Source organism: Felis catus, chromosome A1 (genome assembly GCF_018350175.1).
Source record: "Felis catus isolate Fca126 chromosome A1, F.catus_Fca126_mat1.0, whole genome shotgun sequence".
Lineage (NCBI taxonomy): Eukaryota > Metazoa > Chordata > Mammalia > Carnivora > Felidae > Felis > Felis catus.
Window position 1 is genome coordinate 39,527,677 of NC_058368.1, and position 22,956 is coordinate 39,550,632.

The 22,956-nt window shown below is 37.2% G+C and overlaps 1 long non-coding RNA gene across 1 annotated transcript in view; it reads left to right on the forward strand.

Moving 5' to 3' along the window:
• LOC123384391 overlaps positions 1-21,647 on the forward strand; it is a 547,325-nt gene extending 525,678 nt beyond the window's left edge. Inside the window, exons 6-8 of the long non-coding RNA XR_006595426.1 lie at positions 15,195-15,262; positions 16,083-16,136; positions 20,747-21,647. This is a non-coding gene — a long non-coding RNA (uncharacterized LOC123384391). The remainder of the gene's footprint in view (positions 1-15,194; positions 15,263-16,082; positions 16,137-20,746) is intronic.
• The last annotated feature ends 1,309 nt before the right edge of the window (positions 21,648-22,956 follow it).

The window sequence follows — 22,956 nt, forward strand, 5'->3', positions numbered from 1 at the left end:
ATGGGTCTGTTTTTACATATGTAATTTGAAAACCTCAAATAATAGAAATTTAATGAAATACACCATCTAAACTTGGAAATTTTCAAATTTCAATTAATATTTTAAACATACCTCATGGAGGAAATGCAAGGTCATTAAGAATATTCTCTTAGGAGAGGAAGCGGCAAGATGGCGGCTTAGGAGGACGCTGGGCTCACCGCGCGTCCTGCTGATCACTTAGATTCCACCTACACCTGCCTAAATAACCCAGAAAATCGTCAGAGGATTAGCAGAACGGAGTCGCTGGAGCCAAACGCAGACGAGAGGCCCACGGAAGAGGGTAGGAAGGGCGGCGAGGCGGTGCGCGCTCCACGGACTGGCGGGAGGGAGCCGGGGCGGAGGGGTGGCTCGCCGGCCAAGCAGAGCCCCCGAGTCTGGCTGGCAAAAGCGGAGGGGCCTGAAGGACTGTGTTCCCACAACAAGCGCGACTTAGCGTCTGGGAGGTCATAAGTTAACAGCTCTGCTTGGAAAGCGGGAAGGCTGGAGGACAAAGGGAGGGAGAGCTGCTGAGCCCCCTGACGACAGAGCTCAGCTTGGTGGGGAACAAAGGCGCTCGCCAGCGCCATCTCCCCCGCCCATCCCCCAGCCAAAATCCCAAAGAGAACCAGTTCCTGCCAGGGAACTTGCTCGCTCCGCGCAAACACCCAACTCTGTGCTTCTGTGGAGCCAAACCTCTGGCAGCGGATCTGACTCCCTCCCGCTGCCACAGGGCCCCTCCTGAAGAGGATCACCTAAGGAGAAGCGATCTAAGCCTGCCCCTCCTGCCCCCGTGCACCTTGCCTACCCACCCCAGCTAATACACCAGATCCCCAGCATCACAAGCCCGGCAGTGTGCAAGTAGCCCAGACGGGCCACACCACCCCACAGTGAATCCCGCCCCTAGGAGAGGGGAAGAGAAGGCACACACCAGTCTGACTGTGGCCCCAGCGGTGGGCTGGGGGCAGACATCAGGTCTGACTGCGGCCCCGCCCACCAACTCCAGTTATACACCACAACACAGGGGAAGGGCCCTGCAGGTCCTCACCACGCCAGGGACTATCCAAAATGACCAAGCGGAAGAATTCCCCTCAGAAGAATCTCCAGGAAATAACAACAGCTAATGAGCTGATCAAAAAGGATTTAAATAATATCACAGAAAGTGAATTTAGAATAATAGTCATAAAATTAATCGCTGGGCTTGAAAACAGTATACAGGACAGCAGAGAATCTCTTGCCACAGAGATCAAGGGACTAAGGAACAGTCACGAGGAGCTGAAAAACGCTTTAAACGAAATGCATAACAAAATGGAAACCACCACAGCTCGGCTTGAAGAGGCAGAGGAGAGAATAGGTGAACTAGAGGATAAAGTTATGGAAAAAGAGGAAGCTGAGAAAAAGAGAGATAAAAAAATCCAGGAGTATGAGGGGAAAATTAGAGAACTAAGTGATACACTAAAAAGAAATAATATACGCATAATTGGTATCCCAGAGGAGGAAGAGAGAGGGAAAGGTACTGAAGGGGTACTTGAAGAAATCATAGCTGAGAACTTCCCTGAACTGGGGAAGGAAAAAGGCATTGAAATCCAAGAGGCACAGAGAACTCCCTTCAGACGTAACTTGAATCGATCTTCTGCACGACATATCATAGTGAAACTGGCAAAATACAAGGATAAAGAGAAAATTCTGAAAGCAGCAAGGGGTAAACGTGCCCTCACATATAAAGGGAGACCTATAAGACTCGTGACTGATCTCTCTTTTGAAACTTGGCAGGCCAGAAAGAATTGGCACGAGATTTTCAGGGTGCTAGACAGAAAAAATATGCAGCCGAGAATCCTTTACCCAGCAAGTCTGTCATTTAGAATAGAAGGAGAGATAAAGGTTTTCCCAAACAAACAAAAACTGAAGGAATTTGTCACCACTAAACCAGCCCTACAAGAGATCCTAAGGGGGACCCTGTGAGGAGACAAAGTCCCAGAGACATCACTACAAGCATAAAACATACAGACATCACAATGACTCTCAACCTGTATCTTTCTATAATAACACTGAATGTAAATGGATTAAATGCACCAACCAAAAGACATAGGGTATCAGAATGGATAAAAAAACAAGACCCATCTATTTGCTGTCTACAAGAGACTCATTTTAGACCTGAGGACACCTTTAGATTGAGAGTGAGGGGATGGAGAACTATTTATCATGCGACTGGAAGCCAAAAGAAAGCTGGAGTAGCCATACTTATATCAGACAAACTAGACTTTAAATTAAAGGCCGTAACAAGAGATGAAGAAGGACATTATATAATAGTTACAGGGTCTATCCATCAGGAAGAGCTAACAATTATAAATGTCTATGCGCCGAATACCGGAGCCCCCAAATATATAAAACAATTACTCATAAACATAAGCAACCTTATTGATAAGAATGTGGTAATTGCAGGGGACTTTAACACCCCACTCACAGAAATGGACAGATCATCTAGACACACGGTCAATAAAGAAACAAGGGCCCTGAATGAGACATTGGATCAGATGGACTTGACAGATATATTTAGAACGCTGCATCCCAAAGCAACAGAATATACTTTCTTCTCGAGTGCACATGGAACATTCTCCAAGATAGATCATATACTGGGTCACAAAACAGCCCTTCATAAGTTTACAAGAATTGAAATTATACCATGCATACTTTCAGACCACAATGCTATGAAGCTTGAAATCAACCACAGGAAAAAGTCTGGAAAACCTCCAAAGGCATGGAGGTTAAAGAACACCCTACTAACGAATGAGTGGGTCAACCAGGCAATTAGAGAAGAAATTAAAAAATATATGGAAACAAACGAAAATGAAAATACAACAATCCAAACACTTTGGGACGCAGCGAAGGCAGTCCTGAGAGGAAAATACATTGCAATCCAGGCCTATCTCAAGAAACAAGAAAAATCCCAAATACAAAATCTAACAGCACACCTAAAGGAACTAGAAGCAGAACAGCAAAGGCAGCCTAAACCCAGCAGAAGAAGAGAAATAATAAAGATCAGAGCGGAAATAAACAATATAGAATCTAAAAAAACTGTAGAGCAGATCAACGAAACCAAGAGTTGGTTTTTTGAAAAAATAAACAAAATTGACAAACCTCTAGCCAGGCTTCTCAAAAAGAAAAGGGAAATGACCCAAATAGATAAAATCATGAATGAAAATGGAATGATTACAACCAATCCCTCAGAGATACAAACAATTATCAGGGAATACTATGAAAAATTATATGCCAACAAATTGGACAACCTGGAAGAAATGGACAAATTCCTGAACACCCACACTCTTCCAAAACTCAATCAGGAGGAAATAGAAAGCTTGAACAGACCCATAACCAGCGAAGAAATTGAATCGGTTATCAAAAATCTCCCAACAAATAAGAGTCCAGGACCAGATGGCTTCCCAGGGGAGTTCTACCAGACGTTTAAAGCAGAGATAATACCTATCCTTCTCAAGCTATTCCAAGAAATAGAAAGGGAAGGAAAACTTCCAGACTCATTCTATGAAGCCAGTATTACTTTGATTCCTAAACCAGACAGAGACCCAGTCAAAAAAGAGAACTACAGGCCAATATCCCTGATGAATACGGATGCAAAAATTCTCAATAAGATACTAGCAAATCGAATTCAACGGCATATAAAAAGAATTATTCACCATGATCAAGTGGGATTCATTCCTGGGATGCAGGGCTGGTTCAACATCCGCAAATCAATCAATGTGATACATCACATCAACAAAAAAAAAGAGAAGAACCATATGATCCTGTCAATCGATGCAGAAAAGGCCTTTGACAAAATCCAGCACCCTTTCTTAATAAAAACCCTTGAGAAAGTCGGGATAGAAGGAACATACTTAAAGATCATAAAAGCCATTTATGAAAAGCCCACAGCTAACATCATCCTCAACGGGGAAAAACTGAGAGCTTTTTCCCTGAGATCAGGAACACGACAAGGATGCCCACTCTCACCGCTGCTGTTTAACATAGTGCTAGAAGTTCTAGCATCAGCAATCAGACAACAAAAGGAAATCAAAGGCATCAAAATTGGCAAAGACGAAGTCAAGCTTTCGCTTTTTGCAGATGACATGATATTATACATGGAAAATCCGATAGACTCCACCAAAAGTCTACTAGAACTGATACATGAATTCAGCAAAGTTGCAGGATACAAAATCAATGTACAGAAATCAGTTGCATTCTTATACACTAACAATGAAGCAACAGAAAGACAAATAAAGAAACTGATCCCATTCACAATTGCACCAAGAAGCATAAAATACCTAGGAATAAATCTAACCAAAGATGTAAAGGATCTGTATGCTGAAAACTATAGAAAGCTTATGAAGGAAATTGAAGAAGATTTAAAGAAATGGAAAGACATTCCCTGCTCATGGATTGGAAAAATAAATATTGTCAAAATGTCAATACTACCCAAAGCTATCTACACATTCAATGCAATCCCAATAAAAATTGCACCAGCATTCTTCTCGAAACTAGAACAAGCAATCCTAAAATTCATATGGAACCACAAAAGGCCCCGAATAGCCAAAGGAATTTTGAAGAAGAAGACCAAAGCAGGAGGCATCACAATCCCAGACTTTAGCCTCTACTACAAAGCTGTCATCATCAAGACAGCATGGTATTGGCACAGAAACAGACACATAGACCAATGGAATAGAATAGAAACCCCAGAACTAGACCCACAAACGTATGGCCAACTCATCTTCGACAAAGCAGGAAAGAACATCCAATGGAAAAAAGACAGCCTCTTTAACAAATGGTGCTGGGAGAACTGGACAGCAACATGCAGAAGGTTGAAACTAGACCACTTTCTCACACCATTCACAAAAATAAACTCCAAATGGATAAAGGACCTAAATGTGAGACAGGAAACCATCAAAACCTTAGAGGAGAAAGCAGGAAAAGACCTCTCTGACCTCAGCCGTAGCAATCTCTTACTCGACACATCCCCAAAGGCAAGGGAATTAAAAGCAAAAGTGAATTACTGGGACCTTATGAAGATAAAAAGCTTCTGCACAGCAAAGGAAACAACCAACAAAACCAAAAGGCAACCAACGGAATGGGAAAAGATATTCGCAAATGACCTATCGGACAAAGGGCTAGTATCCAAAATCTATAAAGAGCTCACCAAACTCCACACCCGAAAAACAAATAACCCAGTGAAGAAATGGGCAGAAAACATGAATAGACACTTCTCTAAAGAAGACATCCGGATGGCCAACAGGCACATGAAAAGATGTTCAGCGTCGCTCCTTATCAGGGAAATACAAATCAAAACCACACTCAGGTATCACCTCACGCCAGTCAGAGTGGCCAAAATGAACAAATCAGGAGACTCTAGATGCTGGAGAGGATGTGGAGAAACGGGAACCCTCTTGCACTGTTGGTGGGAATGCAAATTGGTGCAGCCGCTCTGGAAAGCAGTGTGGAGGTTCCTCAGAAAATTAAAAATAGACCTACCCTATGACCCAGCAATAGCACTGCTAGGAATTTATCCAAGGGATACAGGAGTACTGATGCATAGGGCCACTTGTACCCCAATGTTCATAGCAGCACTCTCAACAATAGCCAAATTATGGAAAGAGCCTAAATGTCCATCAGTTGATGAATGGATAAAGAAATTGTGGTTTATATACACAATGGAATATTACGTGGCAATGAGAAAAAATGAAATATGGCCTTTTGTAGCAACGTGGATGGAACTGGAGAGTGTGATGCTAAGTGAAATAAGCCATACAGAGAAAGACAGATACCATATGGTTTCACTCTTATGTGGACCCTGAGAAATTAACAGGAACCCATGGGGGAGGGGAAGGAAAAAAAAAAAAAACAGGTTAGAGTGGGAGAGAGCCAAAGCATAAGAGACTCTTAAAAACTGAGAACAAACTGAGGGTTGATGGGGGGTGGGAGGGAGGAGAGGGTGGGTGATGGGTAATGAGGAGGGCACCTTTTGGGATGAGCACTGGGTGTTGTATGGAAACTAATTTGTCAATAAATTTCATATAAAAAAAAATAAAATATAAAATAAAAAAAAAAATAAATAAAATTTAAAACACTGTAAACATGAGAAAAAAAATTTAGTCAAACAAAACAAAATGTGTTATTGAATATTTTTTTTCAAAAATAGACTTTACTCTATCTCAAACAAAAAATAATGAGATTAAAATATTTTATAATGATGAATTCTTTCCTAAATAAAGTGCTCAAAATACAAAAAAAAAAAAAAAAAAAAAAAAAAAGAATATTCTCTTAGGAAAAAATAATATTCTATTAGATATATAAAAGCAAAGTGCAATATATGTTACAAAATAAACTCTGATAAATTTATTTTAAAGTCCTTTGAATTTTTTTTGAAATTGTATAATACATTCCTCACTCTAGCAGTATATATGCAAGCCTTTATATTTTTTCTTGGAGGCGAATATTAAGGAATTCAAATCATCAGCCTGTTTACCATGTTTTTCTGTGATTTATCAGGGAAGTCAACAAACCACTTCAGTTTTCTTCTGGCAGTAAAATAGGAAACGAGTGTCCAGGGAACATAAATCTACTGTGACTTTTCTATCCAATTTCAGTTGTTCTGCCACCATTGATTCCAATGTGTCACACTGTGTGAGAACAATGGAAATTAACACTATGTTGGGACTGCCAAATTCATTTCACACAACAGTAATCGCAATAATAACCAAAATAATATATAATCACCCATGAGAATAAGCACAATTCCATGAATCAGAGTCCTAAAGAAATCAGTCTCAGTCAAAAGAAAATCAGACAAATGTTTTTAAAGAGATTAATGATTCTACCCCATTCCTTGTTTTGCTGGTTTTCATGAGCATCTGTTACGTGGGAATACATTTTGTTTTACAGGTTTTTTTTGTTGTTGCTGTTGTTGTTGTTTTATCAGGCAGATGTTTGTATTTTCTCATCCTAGTAATTGGAAGAGCAATTAGAGACAATGAGAAGGCAACAAAGAGGAACTTTGCCAAAATCTCTTGGTTAAGCTGAATTTCCAACAAACTACCTATGAAATATATTTTACTCTATTTGGCTAAGCAGAATATTCAAGAACACTTCATTTTTACCCTTTGGCAAACAACCACTCTGGCTGTGAAGTAGGTGAAAGGTATTGTCAGTTTTTGAACAAAAAAAAAAAGTTTAATCGGGATAAATCCAATTTATGGCAGCCTGTGAAATTTCTCTTCAGTTTAACCTTTGTATTTTTATTTTCTCTTCTTTCATTTATATTCATCTATAAATCTTTTTTTTTATTCTGATGCAAAGCCTTCATGAGCCTCAGATTCAATGTATATTAAATGCCATATTGTAGTTCCATATCCAGGCCATCTCATATCCCAAAATTGTATCACTGCTCCTCAAAGAGAACGTTGAGCACATGGAAATATGTATTCCAAGAGTCCTTTCTGAAGGATATTATGAAATACTGTGCTAAACCTGAAACAGCTCAGCACAATATACAAATATTGGGTTAGGCAAATTTATAAACAATATTAAGATATATTCTTATATTGACTAGAGAGAGCAGCTGACGAATTTATGAGAGAAATAAATACAAAATGCTTGATATTGGGAAGTGTACACATTCAGTCTAAGGAATATTTTCTTGAATACCTCAAAATATTAGCCTTGCAGAAAAGATTTAAAAAATAACTATATTAAAATGTAACTCCTTTTTATAGTATATAAGATACATATAAACTTCAAAATTAACTGGTAGACTGAGAAGAGATATTTGCATTTTACATGACATGTAAAATAGATAAAATTTGTATTAGTAAGCATACAACTAATGCAAATATTAGTAAGTTAATATCTAGAATATATGTAAGTTCTCAGAAATTTAAAAGTAAAATGTGTATAATCTGGAAGAAAAATAGATAAAGAAACAGCGCATTTGCAGAATATGTAAGTGAATGGTCAATAAATATAAAGAGGCACTCAATCTCACTATTGATCAGAGGAACTAACAATAAATTACCTGTATTTACCCAAATAAACTTGAAAAAATAAGTTGAATTAGAATCTAGAGACAGTAAGGCTGTGAAAAAAAATCATACTGCAGGTATTCATGTAAATCATTCATTTATAACAGAGAACTGTGTCAATTTCAGTTAAGGGGGAAATGCATACCCCAACAATCCACGCATGCTAATCCAGAAGTTTTTACACTGATATGCAGAATATATACAAGAATACACATTGTGCCATTGGTTATAGACTTAAAATATGGAAATAATGACAATGTTGTTAGTAATGGATGGATAAATGTGGTGTAGACATACTATGCACCATATAGGAATTAAAGGAAAATACTTCTATAATTAACCACATGGATACTACGCAAAATAAAATGTTTAGTAAAAATCAGTTGCAAAATACATTGAAATTTTGATAACATTCATATAATTTTAGAAAAGTATACTTAAAATATCACAATGTGTGTGTGTGTGTGTGTGTGCATGTGTGTGAAGGTAAGGAGGAGTGTCTCATAAATTTGTAATAGGGACCCCAAGTTGGGGCAGTGAGTGAGGTTGGGAATAGGAAGAAAGATTAGAAAGAAAATAGTGATAATATGCCACTTCAAAATGAACTGTTTCAGTAATCAAATCCGATGTGTATCTGTATCCATTAATATAGTGTTAGTATTAGTATTAGTATTATTTAGGGAGACGCCACCGTAGGTAGAAACTAGATAGGAGCAGTGGATAGAATGCACAAGTCAGAGTCCCAAGTCCTTGAGGAGGGAATGATAGAGACATGACCTGGAGGTAAGGATGGTGATAAATAGGTTACACATTAGAAGCCTGGGGACACAACATCCTGACCTTGTGGCTTCCTAGACCATGACGCTAATAGACCAAAAGAGCAAGGGATCTCCTCTTCCATCTCTGCCCAGAGTAATCCCTAAGACTCAATGGAGAAAGGCTGTCCTGACAGTTTGGCAAACACCTTGTGGGACCAAAAACTCCCTCTTCCAAACTGTGGGAGGAGTCCCCCAATGACTAGAAGCAGCCTCCATTAGAGACCACCTCACTGTATGTCACAGTTCCTGCCAGCCCAGAAAGACCCAATAAATATGCAATCCCCAAACAACTAGGTGCCAGTTCCATCTGGGAGACGGCCTGCTCTCCCCTAGAGAGTATACTGTTTCTTTAATAAACCTGTCTTCTGCTTTCACTTTGGACGCCGGTCTCTTAAATCTTTATTGCAACGGGGCCAAGAGTGGAGACACAAGGCTTTTCACACAGACACCACCTTTATTAAGTGGGACTGGAGGTTTACTCAAAGTTCTCTGGACAAAGAACATCAGGGAACCATTCTTGAAGAGTACACACACGAATTGATAGCCACCCCAAGAGATCTGCTGTCTTTCTGGAGGGTAAGAGAAGTACATTCTGAGAAGTTCATGACGCACAGCAAAGGAGACAAAAAGTGGACTTTCACGGTTCAAATTAGGACACAACCACTTGAAGGGAAGGTCTTGGAAGGAGTTCACTTATAAATCAGTTAATCACGGCAGATATGATAGGGTACATAAAATTTTAAAAGGAGTGAATGCTCTCCACATTAAGAAAAAGTATTTAAAAGGAAGATGCAGCATTAGAATACAGGAAAAGGATGCTATAAATTAAAGCTTTTAGCTAGGCAAGAGCAACCTAACCGATTTTTAACCTTTTTGCCAACTTATGGAAAATTTTAGTTTTCATCAACTAATTGATTTGATTTGCTTTAAGACTGAGAAAGGGGCAGTTTTACAGATAAGAATTTTACACAAGCTATCTCTCCTCTTTTGATATTCACATTTGCACATTCTAGAAGTAAACCAGAAGAGAAGCCCAAATATATTCTCTGTTTTAGCTTTTCCAGATGTAGATTTCAGTAATAGCTGCAAAAGAACCACATCATAAATAAGTTCAGAGAAGGATGTGAAATGTACCTTTCAAATGCACTCACTCTAAGTTATGGAACTGGTTTAAAAAAAACTTAGTTTTTTAGAGGATTACTAGACAATTATAATGACTGATTTGCTTACTTTATATAGTAACAGTGGAAATGTCATTCATATTCAAGAAACACTAACTGAATCCTGCTTGCAAACTCTGAGTTTATAAATTTATGTCAAGTATGTACATTGGCAGAGAAAACAATATTGAGGAATATAACAAGCATCTTCTATTATAACAGACATAGACCTTTCAGTCAGTATTTTCTGCCCACCTCCACTTAGTTTCTCTTCCCCATTAGTCTCTATTCTCCTATCTTGCTTTAATATTCTTCTGTGGTCGTTACCTCTTGATTTTTATCTGTCTTTCCAGCCCCTCATCTCCCCCATAGAATATAATCTTCATGAAAGCAGAGAGTTCATTTTGTTCATTGCCATCTCCCACACCAGAGGCTCAACAAATAGCCATACTTTGTACCTTGAATGTATTAGACACTATCCTCAGCAGTAAAGGTATGATGCTGAATAAAATAGATGCAATCCCGAGGCACCTGACTCTCTTCATCAGTAGAACATGTGACTCTAAATCTCAGGGTGGTGACTTCAAGCCCGGCACTGGATGTGAAACCTACTTAAAAAAATTCAAAGAAAGGGGCGCCTGGGTGGCTCAGGCAGTTGGGCGTCTGACTTTGGCTCAGGTCATGTTCTCACAGTTTGTGAGTTCAAGCTCCGCATCAGTCTTTGTGCTGACAGCTTGGAGCCTGGAGCCTGCTTCGGATTCTGTGTCTCCTTCTCTCTGCCCCTCCTCAACTTGTGCTCTATGTCTCTCAAAAAATAAATAAATGTAAAAAATTTTTTTTTAAATTCAAAGAAGAAAAACATATAATCTTTGCTTTCACGGAATTCACTCTTATTTTTTAGGGTGAAAATAAGTTATCAAGCAAATATGAACATTTCAGAAAGTGATAAATGGTAAAAAAAAAAGCATGAAACAAACAGCGAATACTGTATATTAAGAAGTGACATTGTGACATTTGTGAATGCAGCAAATAAATGGAGTCAAAGTGGCATTAATAGCTGAGTCAAGGACACATATAGAAATAGTAAAATACTCAGCTTGTTCTGACACTGAATATTCCTCACCATTACTTTCCTGTTATGAACACATTAAATAGAAAGACTGGTTGGTTGTATGAAGAGGAAAAAAAATTAGGTAAAACAGAAAGCAAAAAAGTCTTGAATTTTTTTTTTGGCAGTATAGTTCTATAAGTCATGTTTGAGTGACATTTGTTTAACACTAAAACATTTGTTTCTGGAAGATGAATGCTGTTTCCCTATGCTCTATTCCTAAATGGGTAAAGCACCTGATAAAGGGAGGGACGTTTTTCCTCTATGACTGTATCATCCAAAAAGGTTCCCAGTGTCCTAGTGAAGACATTTTGTCATAGTATGGAACAGTACCAAGGTATTGTGTCTTTATGCTTATTTGAACCATGCTTATAAAATTAAATTTCCCTCCAAATCATTAGTATTAACACAATATATGTATCTGCATATGCACATATATATATACATATATGCATACATATAGGTGTATATATGTATGCATATATACATATATGCATACATATATACACCTATATATCAATTGTGCTTAAAACTAATGGCAAATTATGTTCCTTTTTAACCTTCTCCATTTTTGCTTCATATTTACTCTTACAAGTATCATTAATGCAAATGAGGCATTTCAGTTGACCCCATAATGCCACAAAATGTTTTAAGTAACTGCAACCATTGGGTAATAAGGTACCCATATTTTTAGGAACAAGAATGAGGTGGTAGAAAGGTCTCTAGAACACTTAATTCCCAGATATTTTGTACTATTTTAGTCATGAATACAGAAATCATAGATATTATAAATTTCAATGGAAGCCCATCTCTGATTCAGAGCGATATATACATTAAATTATGCTTGTTATTGCCAACGGTGTTGTATCTGAAGTTGAATTTTCCCAATTTCTCAGAAGTGACAGTTAAGTTATAATCTCAGCATGTTCAGCATGCTTAATGAACTCCTTGGGGAGACCAGAATATCTGTAACACAATTAACTTCCCATTCTTATGTAAATGAGGAGTTTCAGAGTCCCTGATGGAAGGCTGCTTTTTGGCTACAGTTAGCAAATGTATGCTATTAAATGACACACGGAGCCTTAAGCTGAAATTTAGACTTCACTAATTTGTGCTGTGACATGTGCAAAGTGCTTTGGAGGAAATATGAAACCCAGTTGTTTAAATGTAGCTGATGAAATAGGGATTATCACCCTTGGCTAAACTGTCAGCAGCAGCCTGACTGCTTTTACCAGTTTCTGCACTTTCAGAAGGAATATTCAACGTGTCTTTCACTGGCAATATTTGCTCTAATATTACCATTCTCTCATTACATAACTGAAGTTATTTTTCTCAGATAAAACAAACATAACAGCAGACAGTATGTCTTTTCCTCAGTTGACCTCGAAGTGAATATACACTCACCCAATATTTATTGAGGATCTAAAATACGACATTTACTACAAAAGTCTTAAAACTATACTTAAGAATTTTAAAGCTAAATATCTTAATATAAAGAATATCAATTGGAAAATGTAATGCGTGAAATTAAATATATTCTTTTTGTGCATTCTTGAGCATGCATAATATCTGGACAAGTTTTATGAAATCTAAATGTTAAATCAAAACACAAATCTGAGATTTAAAATGTATTTCTTGTGTAGGCCATGCAGGGATAATATTTAAAATAAAATCATCTAGCAAGAGTATACCCACAAAATAAACAAAAGAACATACATACCAAAGGAAAAGCCCTTGAATACCTTTAGATATTAGGAAGTAGAATGACTGCTTAAAGGACAGGTTTTTTTTGGAGTAATGAAAATGTTTTGGAATTAGAGGTAGTGGTCGTACTACATTATGAATGTACGAAATGCCCCTTTATAATATTAATTATAAGTAATTTATATAAACTATTTTTTCTTGCCCTATTCAGAGGCAAGAATTTTATGTCATATAAATTTCACCTCAAAAAAAAAAAAAGACAGGTAAACTAGTCTCAAATACAATCTTAAATATATTCTATTTACCTTAAAATAAAAAAGGAGTTTAAAATTTAGAAACACTGTGATTATTTAATGTTCTTGAAATAAAAATAATCCTTAAAAATTAACTTCAGAAAAAATGCCTTGCTTCAGTTAAAAAAAAAAAAAAGGCAACATAGTCTTTGATATCTGCCCATCTTTTCCCAGATCTTGAACGAATTTTTTCTTCAGGCACAGATTCTGGTGTTCGGGAATTCTTAAAGATTTGTGGAACTCCTCAGTGGCTCAGTAGGTTAAACATCTGACTCTTGATTTTGGCGCAAGTCATGATGGCTCAGTTCATGGGATGGAGTTTCCCTGTCAGTGCAGAACCTGCTTGGTATTCTCTCCCTCTCTCTCTCTGTCCCTTCCCTGCTTTCTCTCTCTCAAAATACATAAATATACATTTAAAAAAAAGAATTCTTAAAGATTTATAAGATTTGTATTAATTCATGGTGGCAGGGCTAAAAATAAAGTATTTCCCATGAATGTGGAAATAACACTGTCTGCAATTGTTAAAATATAATTTTATCTATGATGGATCGGAACTGAATAAATAGAACTATTTTTTTATTATTTTATTTTATTTTATTTTATTTTATTTTATTTTATTTTATTTTTATTTATTTTGAGAGAGAGAGAGCGGGGTAGGGGCAGAGAGAGAGAATCTCTGGCAGGCTCTGCACTGAGATAGGGCTCCTCCTTGGGATCATGACCAGAGCCAAAATCGAGTCAGGCACTCAACCGACTGGGTCACCCAGGAGCCCAAGAACATTATTTTAAAAAGGAAGAATGATTCCAAGTGAGATTCTGACTCTGATCCCACTTTTGATCACTAAGCCTAGTTGTTGATTCCATTACATAGGTTCCACCTCACACATTAGGTAATTCTCTAACACCAGCTTGCTGTCTTACATTTCAACTCAATTGTGACAGCAGGGATCTACCCAGAGATAGCTTCAGCTCCCACAGTTTAAACTCAGTCCCACAAGAATGACCCTCACTTTAGACTTCAATAGAAAGTCTAAGTTGTTACCTGTGCTTCTGACCTACTGACTAAACCAGAGGTTCCCACATTTCTTACTTGGGTTTGATTAATTTGCTAGAGCTGCTCACAGAACTCAAAGAAGCATTTTACTTCCTAGATTTCCAGTTTATTATAAAAAGATATAACTCAGAGACAGCTAGAAGACATAGGGTGAGGTATAGGAAAAGGGCATAGAGCTTAGAAAGGGCACCACTCCACATGTTTACTAAAGCAGAAACTCTCCAAACACCATCTTTTGCCTTTCTATGGAGTTGTTATTACATAGTCATGATTGATTACCAAACTGGCCATTGACAATTGATTTAACCTCCAGAACCTCTCTTCTCCCCAAAGTCATGGGCATTACTGAAAGTTCCAACCCTCCAATCACAAGGTTGGATCCCCTGGCAACCAGCCCCCATCTATAGATTATTCAGTTGGCTTCCAAAGTCACCTCATGAACATAACAAAAGGCACATTTATCACTCTCCTCATTTAGGAAATTCCAATGGTTCTAGGAGTTCAGGGCCAGAAAAGGGGAGAAAGATATATATATAGATATAGATATATAGATATATAGATATATACATATATATAGATATATTTCTTATTATAAATTGCATCACACCCAATTTGCTAATAACTTCTGTGGCTTGATGAATAAAATATTTATGTCCTGCATCATCAGAGTCTACCAACACTCAAAGTACATACACACACACAAAAAAAAGGAACATTAGGGAGGCAACTATTAGCACTATTTATTCTTAACCCTATTCAGGGGAGAGGAATCCTTGTCCTCAGGGCTCTATAGGTCCACGTCAAGCAGTAGATCTGTATTAAAGAGGTGAGTAACATCTTTCTTGGATCTGATTTCCATCCTCTCCACCATGCGTACTCTTCCACTTGTAATTGGTTTCTCATTCATGTATTTTGTGATTTTTGCTCTTGTGACCCTGTCCAGTGAAAGAAATTCATTATTTTTGTCTTGCTAATTTAGGTTTTGAGAATGAAAGTCTGAAAGCCTCAACCCTGTGACAAATCATTTGCCAAGATGATGCCACCCAGGTAAGAAATCTATTGTTAGAGCTAATTGGGTATGACCAGTCATATCTATGTTTTGCTGATAATTTCCATTTGGAATATACAGTCCCTTAAAAGGCATGATGTATTTTGAAAATGTAAAGATTAGAAGTGGCATATTTGGAAAAAAACTGTATCAGTAGAGTTTATGCAGAAAGTAAGAACCTCCTAACCTATGTCACAGGTTACTAGAGGAGGGTAAGAGAGTGTGCAGTGGAACGGGGCCAGAGTATCTGAGCCCAGCCTAGATAAGCTAACCTCCAGCCCATTTAAGAAGAGTGCTTAGGGGAGCCTGGATGGGTCAGTTGGTTAAGTGTACCACTCTTGGTTTCAGTTCAGGTTATGATCTCAGGGTTTGTGAGTTCGAGCCCCATATCAGGCTCTCTGCTGTCAGCACAGAACCTGCTTCCAGTCTTCTGTCTCCCTCTCTCTCTGCCCCTCCCCTGCTCATTCTCTCTCTCTTTCTCTGTCTCTCAAAAATAATTTAAAAAAAAACAAACAAAAACATAAGAGTGCTTCAAGCTAAAATCAATAAAAAATGCAGTCACTGAGTTTTGCAGTGGATTGTTAAACAACAGTAATAACTGATACAGTGAGATATATTAAACAAAAACAAGTGATCCTTGTTTGAAGAGAAAAAGAGGGAGGGGAGGGAGAAGACAATAACTGAAAATCACAAGGCAATTACAGAAATTTGAAGACGATTGCTTATTTAGTGAAGTTAATAATAATTATTACTTTCCCAGATGTGAGAAAATATCTGTGGTTGTTCTTATTAAATATTTCTTCTCTTCTATTTATACAGCCTCTAATAATGGTGGATAAAATGGTGGGGTAAGGGAGAAGCCAGTTGAAAAAGGTATATACGTGAGTTGATAACTATTTATGTGGATGGTGAGTACACGGAGATCCAATGTATTACTGTTTCTGCTTTTGAAGGCCATCAGAAATGTCTATACTAAACATGTAAAATAAAATCCACAGTAAAAGCACAGGAAAGGTGAAGAGATACTTTTGCCATGATCATAGAGCACTACATGGATAAGCTGCAGAAATAGTGACACAAATGGAGCACAAGGGTAAAAGAACCCAAACTCTACAAGCATTCTGACAAAGCTAACATTATGAGGGGAATACAAGGTCTTTAAAATCAGCAAAATACGCACTTTTTTACTACATAAGTTACTTACTGGTTTTGTGACCAAGTATTTAACTTTCTGAGTCATGGTGAACTACTGGTAAAATAAGGTATACTTTGCAAATGAATATGTGGATTACGTTAAAAAACAGAAATAATGCAAGCACTAAGTTATATAGCAGGTGACATTTATGCAAAAGTTAGAGCTATTACCACTGTTTTTGGGTCTGACCTATAATATCTGCGATATACACAAGGAAGTTCAGCTTCTTGTAGTAAATGCACTGAAACCATTATAAATTATGTCTCACATAAATAAATAAAGTCTGTATTATTGTATATAGTATCCAATAATGAAGCTCGCTATGATTAAAATTTAACTTGGGACAAAGGATGGACAAGCATGTCTCTGATTTTTTATATTATATAGAGAGCTAAACTCCTAATTTAAATGTACTCAGTGTAAGCTCATGAACATTCCTGTGGAGTGGCAATGCAAGTGTAAAAATTTTTTTAGTTTTTTTTTTTATATTTGAGAGAGAGAGAGAGACAGAGCATAAGCAGGTGAGGGGCAGAGAGATGGAGACAGAATCTGATGCAGGGTCCAGACTCCTAGCTGTCAGCACAGAGCCCAAGGCAGAGCTCAAACCCATGAACCATGAGATCATGACCTGAGCTGAAGTCAGATGCTTAACCAGCTGAGCCACCCATGCGGCCCATGCAATGTATTTTTTTAAATGCCTTTACTAGTTACACCCCTAATTTGTAAACATTTGTTTTGGGCATCATAGTTTTGTTTTCTTTGTTTTGTTTTGTTTTGTTTTTACTGAGACAAAAATGTCAGTTATCATTTCCATCTTTTGATAGTCAGAGAAGCAAACATCCACAAATAACTGCTGGTAGTAAAACCATCCCATTTTGTGTGTGTGTCACTGAAGTGTTTTTAAAAGCACTTCAAGATGCTTTATAGATATTTTCAATCTATAAGTGGTTGCTTTAGACTAAACTAGCAAAGTTCAAATAATAAAATACTTAACTTTAAATATTTTATATTATGAAGGTGGGTCATTTTAGGGCGGAGATTCTCTATGAGGGCTGTAAAGGTGTTTTCCCCCGCTTCCATTACTAAAGCAAGGGGTTGAGACACAGAGGAAAACAATATCTTTAAAGCACTGCTCTGTATCTCTTTGTCAATTGCTGTGTCATACAGTAATGTGTACTTGCTGAAAGATTTAATAATATCCAATTCTACTATAGGGAACAAGAGAAGTGAACATGAGGAACAAATAAAGAGAAAAAAATGAAAGTATAGACAGCAAATAGCTTGTAAGTCACAGGTGAATCTTATAAGCTGTGTTAAGTACTGATATAGAAAATTATCTCCAAATTATAATAGAGATTGAATAAAAAGAACATATGTAAGAAGAACCAAGGTGTAGACAGAGTAATTAATTAATATCAATTATACGTAGGAAGGGATGGCAGTACCAAATATATATTAAATATTCATAAGGGACATTTCATATCACTTCCATCTTGAGAGCTGTGACATCCCTAAATTAACCACCCAATGGTGACACTCATTCTGGCCCATATGTCTTCTGCCCAAAGCACAGCAACAGCTTCAATGCTGTCATTAGGCTATCTGCAGATTACTATTGTAGCCAGATTTGCTTGCCTCTGCATCTTTTCTATTGAACAAGTGTGACTTGAGTTTATGTATCTTCAGCCACTAAGGCCACTCACCCATGGTGAACTCTAATCCTCAAAAATCACACTATTAGTGGAGAAAGCTGATGCAGCAGATAAAGGACAAGACACGTGGACGCTGTACAATATGGAATTCAGGCAATGTGGTTCTTCCATCCTGCTTGAACCCTACCTTAGAATTTTAACCTATCCATCTCCTTCTTTCTCTTTGATTATTTCTCTGCTTTAGATAGATTCAATAAACCATGCAATTTAAATTGGAATTATTTATCTGTGATTCTTTCTGTTCCACGACCTCTAGAATAGCCTGCTTGGTAGTATATGGATCAGTATATGTATATATATGCATACATACACACAGAAAACACACATATATATATACATATCTGTGCATATATACAGACTTGCAAATACATAATATATATATGTTTACATATTATATATGAAAGCATTACTGTATATATAGACATATAAAATAATATTTGATATAGTATTTTTAGAAAAATGTATTTTGTGAGGGGCGCATGGGTGGCTCAGTCAGTTGAGCTTCCGACTTCGGCTCAGTTCATGATCTTGGGTCCATGGGTTTGGCCCTGCATCCAGGCTCTGTGCTGACAGCTCAGATCCTGGAGCCTGCTTTGGATTCTGTGTCTCCCTCTCTCTCGTCCTTCCTGCCACTTGCACTCTGTCTCCTGCTCTCTAGAAAATAAATAAACATTAAAAAAAGTTGTTTTTTTTTTAAAAAGCATATTTTGTGATTAAACCAGGAATGTGTGATTCTTATCACATTGTTTCTGTAAAAATTAGAGTGGAAATTTTTATTTTTATTTTTAAACCAAAAAAAGTGTGAAGCATAAATCAACATTGCATTCTTGTGTACTTTTTATCCTCATTACTTTTCTTTTTTTTTTAATTTTTTTTAATGTTTATTTATTTTTGAGAGAGAGAGACAGAGTGTGAGCAGGGAAGGGGCAGGGAGAGAAAGACACAGAATCCGAAGCAGGCTCCAGGCTCTGAGCTGTCAGCACAGAACCCAACGCAGGGCTCGAACCCACAAAACGTGAGATCATGACCTGAGCTGAAGTTGGAGGCTCAACTGACTGAGCCACCCAGGCGCCCCAATCCTCATTACTTTTCATAAGTACACAGGACAGATCAGTGTTAATATAATTTTACATGTAAAATTCTGGAATGTGTTATGTACATGTAATATAGTACTTCAGTGCATTACTTAGGACATTATCATTAATCCATCCTCTTCACTTCATTCAGAAGTCTGGGTAAGCATGGCTACTTAATTGATGATGTCACTGAGAAATGTTGACTTTTGACCCCATCTGTATGCCATGACATGTTTGAAGCAACCATATTATATGTTGCACTGTATTCCTCTCAGATTATCTTGGAGCTTTGTGAACAGTTGTGATTGTATTTCCATAAACATGTGCTTACTGGATAATCAATTTCATTTTAGCAATGAAAATCTTCTTTGACTTGTTAAAAAAAGGAGGGGGGTCAACATTAAAGATCAAAGTAGCAGAGTGCAAACTGCAGAGGAGTTTCAATAATAATTTTGACCAATTGCTAGGCATAGAACAACCTGTAAAATAAATCAAATTAACAAATATATTTAAGCAACTATAATAAAATATTTTCAATATTTAAGAATCCAGATTCAAAATGATATAATATTAAAATCACCGTTTGATCACTATGTAATTCAGCAATTTGATGCACTCATGTTATAAAATGGCTTTTATTGTAAAACACTTCTGAGCTCTTTTGCAAGATATTCTATTATTTTCTTACATACTCTGCATTAAGCCCAATAGGTCTATAAAATGCCTTTATCCAGTGGTGATAGAGACCATAAAACCAGCTGAATAACTGAACATTTCATTTCACTTCACCACTAACTAGTCTTATAAAGATCACTGAGGGAATGCCATTTTTATATTTTTTCCCAATACTAAACTTCTTTTCTGAAATTTTAATGCCTCTTTTGTGAAAGATTACTTTAAATCCCATTTAAAGCTATTAGATTTCTCTGATGAATATTTTAGAGATATGTCTCATGACACTCTTAAAATTAAAAAAAAAACAATACTAAGGGAAAATATCTTTCATGTCAAGAAACTGAATCATTCAAAGTCATTTTAATCAAGGCATATCTCATGTATAATTTTAGATATCAATCCACAAAACTTTATAAAGCATTTTTATATACGAATGACCAATTTGTGAAAAGTGGAATGAACGTTGTAGATAAATCTAAAAGATACATAAAAATTATTTTACATAAAACATCAAATCATTATTCCATGCTGTTTACATTTATTTTTTTGAAAATAAACATGTTAGTTCATATTTGACAAAGACAAGCATGAAGCTTTATGCCATCAAGGATACAGATATGAGTCAAAAAAATCATACATGATGACTACATTTCAGTGTTGACTAAGTCACTATATTGGTTTGCTAAGGCTGCCATAACAAAGGACCACAGAGTAGGTGGCTTAAATAATATAAATTTATTTTGTCACAGTTCTGGAGGCTATAAATCTGAGATCAAGGTGTTGGCAGGATTGGCTTCCTCTGAGACCTCTCTCCTTGTCTTCTAGGTGGCCATCTTCTCCCTATGTCTTCACATGGTCATCCCTCTGTCACGATATGTGTGCAAATGCCTCATACTGGGTTAGAGACCATCCCAAACAACCTCAATCTAGTGTAAGTATTGTTTAAGGTCCTACCTTCAATACAGTCACATTCTGAGATACTGGGAGATAGGACTTCAGCATACAAATTTTAGGGGGACACAAAGCTGCACATCAAGACAAATTTGCATGAAAAAAACCTATTACTGTAAATTTAGTCTACTCTTTGAGCTAGAGAAGTGTGCATCTCTAAGTGTCTGCCTGATGCACATAACTTTATGAACAAAATTAATAAGGCAGCTTTTTATTCAAACCACTAAGAAGCATAGATTTACCTTTTGCATTCGTCTGAGTCCTTCAGAAAAACAAAATAAATAGGACACACATGCACACACACACACATACATGTACACATATAGTGAGGATGAGTCATCTCAAGATCTGCAGTCAATGACCAAGGCAAACTGATGGTATATTTCCAGTCTAAATCTGAGTCTGAGGGCAAGACCAGGGTCCCAGGTCAAAGACAGCAGAGAGAGCAAATTATCCCTTACTCAGCCTTTTGTCCTATCTAGGCCTTCACAGATTGGATGAGATCCAGTGACATTGGAGAAGGCAAACTGGTTTACTCAGTTAACGAATTCAGATGTTACTCTCACTCAGAAATACCCTCATAGACACAGTCATGAAAATTTTTAACCAAATATCTGGGCCCACTCAAGTTGACACATAAAATTAACCATTATACCTTTTAACTCCTATATTCCTATCTCCTAACACAATGACAGATAGATTTTGTGAGTTCTAAGACTTTGACAATTTTGAGGGACACTTTGCAGGAAAATAAAAAAGATGGGATTAAAAATAAAAATAGGCACAAAATGAATAGTAATTTAGAATGAGAAACCAAATCACATCAAATAGTCTTTAAAAATTCCAAATGGTAGTGATTACCATGAAGAGACCAATTCTACTCCTTCCTAGCTAGGGCCTTCAAGAAAAAAAAAAAAACTGCCCTTTCAGTGCTGCCACTGATCTCTTTTTTTTAAAATGTTTATTTATTTATTTTGAGAGAGAAAGGGAGGGGAATACAGAAAGGGAGAGAGAATTCCAAGCTGGCTCCATTCTGACAGGTAGGTGTGTGTGTGTGTGTGTGTGTGTGTGTGTGCGTGTGTGTATGTGTGTGTGTGTATCCTATTTGTTTTTCTGGAGGACTCAAACTAATACAAAAGGTAAATCTATGCTTCTTGGTGGTCTGAATAAAAAACTGCCTTGTTAATTTTGTTCATAAAGTTATGTGCATCAGGCAGACACTTAGAGATGCTGACAGTGTGGAGCCCGAGGCAGGGGTAGATCTCACCAACTGTTGAGATCATCACCTGAGCCAAAATCAAGAGTCGGACACTTAACAGGCTGAGTCACCCAGGCACCCCATCACTGATCTTAACAGTAATCCAAATAAACACCATAACTTGAGGAGGTATTGTGTAAAGATTGGGCTTTATTAGACAAATGGAAACCTCACAAGAGCAGTCATCAGGACAAAATGTCCAAGAATATGTGTGGCAGTACCAGGAGATCTGTAGCAGTTAGCATGAATTTCATTTCACAGAGAAACCCACTTCCCCATATGAGTATTCTGTAGGAGAGCTGTATTTTGCATTTAGAATTTCGAGGTCTCTTTTGCTTCCACAATATCAATTGGCCAGAGTAGCAATTGCTTTCGTAGTCTGTGAATGTGTTCTTTATCCCCTATAGCCCAGAGCACTTCTACTCCAAGGTGCTTTTGTACTTTAGTTCACTACTAGCCCACACTAACTGGCCCTCTTTGTTTTTCCAAATGATTTCCCTTCTTAACATGACAAATCTTGGATTCCTGAGTAATCTTTCAGTCCTAAAAAGATTCTGGATTCCAAAGAGACAATGCAGCCACCAGATTATTATTCCTCTTTGGGCAGAATAACATGTCCCTTTGAGGACTATAATAACCACTTAGTACAACAGCTATTCTTTAATTAACTTTCCAGTATCTTGTCCTCACTCCAAACGGATTGACTCCCAGACCCAGGGATGTTAGGTTGATTCCTGATTGTTAAACTCCTGTTGATTCTCACCCCCAGCCCTAAAAACAGCCCAGTGATTCTTTTTGTTTTTGTTTTTGTGTTCAAAAGGTCTTA